At 41.8% G+C, this 8036-nt stretch overlaps 1 pseudogene; it reads left to right on the plus strand.

The window, feature by feature from the left end:
- The window catches only part of LOC147979098 (uncharacterized), a 199934-nt pseudogene extending 195740 nt beyond the window's left edge, over positions 1 to 4194 (plus strand).
- Positions 4195 to 8036: the final 3842 nt, after the last annotated feature.

Here is an 8036-nt window from a genome sequence, read left to right on the forward strand (position 1 = left end):
CCTCTACAAATCCCTGCTTCCCTCTGCGAAGGGCCTATCTATTTACTTTTATGTTGAGTCGTCATCCTCTTATTAAAAAGCACCAGTTGGAGAGCACCGCTGTCATTTGCATCCATTATTGTGAGTTTACATTGAGTATGACTTGACTGGATCTCTTCTACCATGAATTACAATGTCTAGTCAGTCCTTGATCTTTAAAGGTGCTCTACATTTATGTTTTGCAGTCTCAGAAAGGGCTAGCGAGATACCATCTTGTCATATCATATCATGATTATTTTGAGAAAGTGTTGTCATCCGAGATTTGTCATTATTGCTCGCTTGCTGTTTATGCTATTGATATGAGTAAACATGAGACCTAAATGTTATTGTGAATATGGTTAGTTCATAATCTTTGCTGAAAACTTGAATGTTGGCTTTACATATTTACAACAACAAGCAAACAGAGTTTGTAAAAGTTTTTCTTTATCACTTTCAGTTTATCAACTGAATTGCTTGAGGACAAGCAAAGGTTTAAGCTTGGGGGAGTTGATACATCTCCGCCGTATCTACTTTTCCAAACACTTTTGCCCTTGTTTTGGACTCTAACTTGCATGATTTGAATGGGACTAACTTGGACTGACGTTGTTTTCAGCAGAATTGCCATGGTGTTATTTTTGTGCAGAAATAAAAGTTCTCAGAATGACCTGAGAATCAACGGAGAATTATTTTGGAATATATAAAAAATACTGGAAGAAAGATCCACGTCAGGGTGCCCGCACCCTGTCCACGAGGGTGGGGGCGCGCCCTACCCCCTGGGCGCGCCCCCTGCCTCGTGGGCCCCTTGATGCTCCATCGACCTCAACCTTCACTCCACATATTCACTTTTGGGGAGAAAAAAATCAGAGAGAAGGATTCATCGCGTTTTACGATACAGAGCCACCGCCAAGCCCTAAACTCTCTTGGGAGGGCTGATCCGAAGTCCGTTTGGGGCTCCGGAGAGGGGAATCCGTCGCCATCGTCATCATCAACCTTCCTCCATCACCAATTTCATGATGCTCACCGCCGTGCGTGAGTAATTCCATCGTAGGCTTGCTGGACGGTGATGGGTTGGATGAGATTTATCATGTAATTGAGTTAGTTTTGTTAGGGTTTGATCCCTAGTATCCACTATGTTCTGAGATTGATGTTGCTATGACTTTGCTATGCTTAATGCTTGTCACTAGGGCCCGAGTGCCATGATTTCAGATCTGAACCTATTATGTTTTCATCAATATATGAGAGTTCTTGATCCTGTCTTGCAAGTCTATAGTCACATATTATGTGTTATGATCCGTTAACCCCGAATGACAATAATCGGGATACTTACCGGTGATGACCGTAGTTTGAGGAGTTCATGTATTCACTATGTGTTAATGCTTTGGTCCGGTACTCTATTAAAAGGAGGCCTTAATATCCCTTAGTTTCCAATAGGACCCCGCTGCCATGGGAGGGTAGGACAAAAGATGTCATGCAAGTTCTTTTTCATAAGCACGTATGACTATATTCAGAATACATGCCTACATTACATTGATAAACTGGAGCTAGTTCTGTGTCACCCTAGGTTATGACTGTTACATGATCGATTGCATCCAGCATAATTCTCCATCACCGATCCAATGCCTACGAGCTTTTCATATATTGTTCTTCGCTTATTTACTTTTCCGTTGCTACTATTACAATCACTACAAAACCCAAAAATATTACTTTTTCTACCGTTACCTTTTGCCACCATTACCACTACTATAATATTACTTTGCTACTAAATACCTTGCGCAGATATTAAGTTTCCAGGTGTGGTTGAATTGAAAACTCAGCTGCTAATACTTGAGAATATTCTTTGGGTCCCCTTGTGTCAAATCAATAGATTTGGGTTGAATACTCTACCCTCGAAAATTGTTGCGATCCCCTATAATTGTGGGTTATCATAAGCCACCATGTATCAGTTATGGAGTTATATTAATCCATCATTGCTCCTTTAGTTGTAAATTTACATGCCATGGGACCAACATTGATTTCCAATTCTTAGTTGAACATTCAATGTTTTGCAGCAGAAGGCTTTATGAGAGGAAGAGCATACAATATACAAATAGATGATCAAGTCTTGCTTCGTTTCTCACCAAAGAACTCTGACTCAACTTATTACTTTGGTGATATGGTATTCTAATTACCCTTATTGCGCTTGTTTACTGGCTTACTGCTTTGTTGTTGGTAGATTGATTATCTTAGTTTGCCGATTGCAGATTGGTGGAGTACTCACTTTTTTTCATGGAACTGGAACGTGGAGATGTCTAGAAGTAAAAGACCGAGTTTAATAAATTATTATGTATTGAATTGTGATTTAAACATATAACTAGTTAATGTGCTTCACATATATCTATAACCTTGGAAACATCAGAAACAATTAATCCTCGTGTAATACACCCTTCACGAAGGGTCTCACCGACAATAACCAAGGTACTCCCTCCTTCCATCTATATAGGGCCTAATGCGTTTTTCAAGACATCCTTTGACTATTGACAAGATTAATAATACATGACATGCATAATGTGAAAATTATATCATTGAAAACTCCTTTCACATACGAATTTGACAATGTGCTTTGTGTAAGTTGCATGTCATATATTATTGCTCTAACATTTGGTCAAAGTTAGCCTTGAAAAACATATTAGGCCCTATATAGATGGAAGGAGGGAGTATCATTTTTGCAGCTTGTGTTGTGAAAAATTGTACTATGTGGAGTTAATGTTTACTTGTTTAGCATTAAAGTCTAATTCGACAGAACATTTTAAAAGTAATCCTTGTTGTACATGTTCCATTCTATGATTTACAGACTGAATTTTGCCTCTAGTTCAAATGATGAGTAAGTTAAGATATATATATATATATATATATATATATATATATATATATATATATATATATATATATATCAAGTGTTAATGCCACATCGCCTATGCTTTGGTCTCAAGTCTTGACTAGTTCATGAAACTAGTACAAGGTTATCTTTGATGGTTTAGCTACAGGGGTATCTCCATGATTAGATGCTATTTGTGCATGTAGTTTGATTAGGACGTAAACTTGATTTTGTTTGTTGGGATTACTTTAGATGCATGCCATTCCAAAGTACCCAATCTTGATAAATGGTACAATGAAGTTCCACCTTCAATAAATGCCACTGCAAAATCACCGTATTCACAAACCTGCCAGTAGACTTTGTTTTCACATGTATTGAATGCAAATGTCCTCGCCTTCTACTCCCTCGCCTATTTGTATATCGACTTCTATTCTGTAAAACACTAAGGCATGTGTTATTTTGTGATCCAACGTTGACTCTCTGATCAGGTACACATCGAATATCATGAAGTTGTTGCAGATCTTCACCAGACAAGTTTTCTCTTTTCAATTCCTATTGATGGACCAATGTCATTTTCTACCTCCAAGGTTTCTATACAGTGGTCCCTTAGATTTGAGTTCTTCACAACTCCGGAAGGAATGGACTCATCGAGGTATGGGACGTGATGATCTTATGGAGTCGATTTTTGTTTACTATTACTCTTTCCATGTGCATGTGTTTATCGCAAGTTAGTCAAAAACTCAAAATGATATACCCCCCCTATATGGAATTATATAAGCTGCATTTGGCTATTCAGTCTTCAACGAGCGATTTTGACTGTAATTTTTTTACTTATAATAATGCCAAAATAGTAAAGAGATATATAGCATAAAGATTTTTGCTAGAAAAATACAATAATAGGATTCACGTATGATCAGTCCATGTACTTTTACACGTATTAGGGGCCAAAATTTTAAAACAGATTGCACGCAAATAATGCACCTAGTATTTCTGGACAAGAGGGAGTACCTCTGAACATTTCAATCCGATCACTATGGTAACCAGTTTCTTGAGTAAACATTGCTTTGCTTAAGTTTAGCAATTTTGGCAAAAGTATTGACTCATATTGGTGAAGTGTTACTATTTCTAGTTTGTTGATGCTAGCTTTGAGTGGTCAATTCTGGTCTCTCTTTGGCAGGTATGAGCACCCACTTCTTGTTGAGAAAAGAGAGAAAGGGGACTGGGTCCTCCCAATAACAGTTTATGCACCTCCAATGCGTAGACGAGCTACTCATAGAAGAAACGACAAATCTGCGTTAGTTGGAAATCTGTTCAACTCTTGAAGGTGTGTAGTCTTGCTATATCTATAATCAAATTCTTACCTGTCGTCTCACCTTTGCCAAAACTGTTGCTTCCTGAAGCTGCATTACCAGAGTATCTTTTTTGCTAATGCAACAATGTCAAGGTAGTTGTTCACTGCTAGGAATAGTTCTTAAGCGAGCAGTAACATTTTAATACCAACTGAAGTGTTCGTTCTTTTGGGTCGCAGTTTATCTTCTGGTTGGTGTATAGCTCTAGGTTACAACTTGTATTTTTCCTCCTAGTTCTAGCATTCACATCTGATTTTATCTCTGGTCCGACTATGTTCAAACCACCTCTGTCTTAGTTTATCGCTGTTGTACGCAGATAATCTGAATATCCTACCGTCTTGTATCTTACCTCAGACGCACAAGTTGTTGCTGCTGTTATTTGAAAATCAGTACCTGCGGACCTTGGGTGAGTACTATCTGTAGTTTGGCATGCATAACTGGGCCCAGGTCATATGTGTATACAATACCTTGGTTTTGAAGAACAAAGGGAGTGAGGGGAAACTTGGGTTACACAAATAGTTTGCTTATGTCTGATGCATAGGTCATCACCAGAGAACAGAACAGGAACTGTGGAACTTGATTTACCTAATGTGGACATCAGTAGTGCAAGATACCATACCATCCGTTGGCGCATCCAATGTATACCTTTTTACCGATGGACTAAATTTCTGGGGTGCTTGATTAAGCTATTGCACCCTTGCGGTGGTTACATATACTTGGGATATCTTGCGTGTAATTCCATTGTTTTGTGGAAACCATACATGATTGTACGCTTACTGTCCGGGCTACACATTGTTTCCTCGAGGCTGCTCCGCAGAGCTGCAGTAATTTTGCACGGATGGCTTCCATTTACTTGTGGATAGATACTTGTTCAATTCAAAGTTGTATACTTGCTTGTTCAGTCGCAGAAACCTGAAAATCCAGGCTCCACTCGGTTGACGATTAGTCAGGCCTTTGTCCAGAAATGGCGCCGCTTGGGTCACAGATGTTTCTTTGGAGGTGTTTGGCTACAGAAATGGTAACGGTATTGTGAACGTAATCAGATCACAATGTTTAAGGTGTAGTGAGTTTTTTTGAGTTTGTTTGGTTCATGTCTGGTAGAGGAGTACCAGGACTCTTCGTTTATGGTCCTATCTACAACGTGTGGAGAATCGAGACCTGTTTATGGAGGTGTGTACACGATTGAAGGCTACGGCAAGAGATACTTTTACCCAACATGGGTGGCAGCATGATCTTAGGATTGCCCCCTCCGCTTTAGGCATTATAAGGATGCTGCATGTTTTCCTTGTATTTTGCCTTTTTATTATTTTTCATTTGAATGAGAGGATATTGTTTGGCTATGTGCATTTTAGCTATGCAGAGACCGGGTGTAATGCTTAAATCTTTTAAGTAATAAAGCGTCCATTTTCGAAAAATGTTTGGTAAAGGAATTGATCACCGTCGCTGTAGGGATTCGAAGGGGATAGGGGAGGCACCGGCGCCGGACTTAAGAGGATCATGGAGGCGGCGGCGGAGAAGCAGGAAGGGTTCGTGCGGGGAGGAGGGGGTCATGGGCTCGGTATCGTAACTGTTACCGGTGGGTTGTGGGCAGTATCGATCAATAACTGGGTTGGACTCGTTTATGGCGGGGAGTTGAGTTTCCAAATTCAAGTAGCATTTTTTCATTATGGTGTAAACAGGTGCGGGGCAAAAATCTCTGAAACAAACACCTCCTTTGTGATCTTTTGGTGTCCGTTGGCATGCCATAAATAAGTGCTGCGATTTGACTCTTCTTTTTTCTTTTGAGGGAAATTTCATTCTTCTTTTTAATGTTGCCAGTGCCGTTGGTTCCTAGCAATGCAAGGTTTTCAGGCTTTGTTGCCGCTTCGGTCCGGAGCATGATCGCAGATCCGTAGTCACTTAGAGTGTGTTTGGTTGCCCGTATAAGGCCCAAAACCAGGCCCGCGCGGGAAGGAATCGGGCTGTTTGGTTGGCTTGTATACACTGTATGGCTTGCACGACATGAACTTTATAGCACTCCGAGCCAGGCCTGTGACCTACGCCTGAATCGACAGTTTCTCTAGAGCCAGGCTTGTGCGAGGCAGTGGAGGGGAACGCAGCGCTGAGCTCCTGCGACCAGGGAGATGGAACGAGGTCGCGTGCGTCTCCAAAAAATTGGCAGAAGGATTTTGGCTCACGTCCCGCTGATTCGGTTGCCCTATTTAGCCCCCATCGTCTCACCGCCCAAAGCCCTACCACCTTTTCCCCCCTTTCAATCTTTCCCGCTGATGTGCATCGGCACCAACGACCAGGTAAGCAGAGCTCCTTCACCGGTCGGCGGTCCACGGTGGCAGCGACTCCGGTTGCAGCCATGGCCTCTGAGAGTTTAATGACCTCTTTCTATGTGTTCGTTCTAGCATGTGGTAGGGTTGATTCGTGCATTGATATGTGAGCAGATGCTAGATTTTGATGTAGTGGTAGCTATCTGTGCTGGATCTGTGTAGATTGAGTAGTGTGATAGAGATGAACACTATGGATGGACACTACAGATTCATAGCTAGTTGTGTAGGATTTGTAGCATGCTAGAGTAGCTATTTGTGATGGATTCATAGCTAGTTCTGATGTTGTGGTAGCTATTGGTGATGGATTCATATCTAGTTGGCATGTATGCTCCTACTTTCATAAATCGTCCAGTTGTTTATGTTGTGGTACTGTGTGTGGTATGCTTATTGTGTATGCATGATATTATTTTAGAACATGACCACGTAGAAACAAGATCTTAGTCATACCCTTGTCCTATCGGACAGGCAGTTTGCGGCCTCCTATGTCGAGGACTCGTAGCCCCTCCTCGATCAGAACATGCTTGTTGATTCAGAGGTGTTCGAGGTATCACCTGATGCTTCTATCTTTGTGCCAGTTGTGCTTGTTGAGCCAACTGCCACTTCCGCTGCCGCTGCACTGAAGGCCAAGAACGATGGTAGGGGAACAACAAGAACTGTCAGCCGTTCATGTCCACAATCGTCCTGAATAAGATGTGCGAGCTCATCTCTAGTGGGGTTAGGACTAACAAGGGCTTCAAGGAGGTGCACTTGAACACCGTTGCGAAGCAGGTGTTCGAGTTCTGTGGCCAGGAGGTGACCGCCACCCAGGTGTCCAAGCTCAGAGACCTTAGCGGCGCCTCCTGGGATCGGAGCACTTGCTCTATCGTTTTGGAGGTAGAGCACTACACCGACAATGTCGCGGTTAGCTCATTGTCCCCTTGTTTTGCACACTGTCAACCATTTCCTTCTTGCAACTAACAACACTTGTGCTTCTATCATAGGACCACCCCAAGGACATTGAGTTCCTCAACACACCCATCCAGAACTATAACTAGATGCAACACATCTTCTCCTTCGCCCTGGCAACTGGCACGCATGCCATGGGCTCCGGTGAGGCTCTCGGTTCTCCTTCGGCCTAGAAACCGCCAACCATCCCAGGAACCCCGAACGTAGAGGCAGTCCTTGATGGCCTTGACAAGCCATTTGAGCATGTCCCTGTGGTCGATAGGAAGAGGAAGAGGGGCAGCGTGATGGAGGAGGAGATCAGTGTCTTCACTGAAGGAAATATGCCCTAGAGGCAATAATAAAGTTATTATTTATTTCCTTATATCATGATAAATGTTTATTATTCATGCTAGAATTGTATTAACCGAAACATAATACATGTGTGAATACATAGACAAACAGAGTGTCACTAGTATGCCTCTACTTGACTAGCTCATTAATCAAAGATGGTTATGTTTCCTAACTATGGACAAAGAGTTGTCATTTGATTAACGGGATCACATCATTAGT

The sequence above is a fragment of the Triticum urartu genome, chromosome 3A (genome assembly GCF_056163025.1).
Source record: "Triticum urartu cultivar PI428250 chromosome 3A, HENAU_Tu73, whole genome shotgun sequence".
Classification (NCBI taxonomy): domain Eukaryota; kingdom Viridiplantae; phylum Streptophyta; class Magnoliopsida; order Poales; family Poaceae; genus Triticum; species Triticum urartu.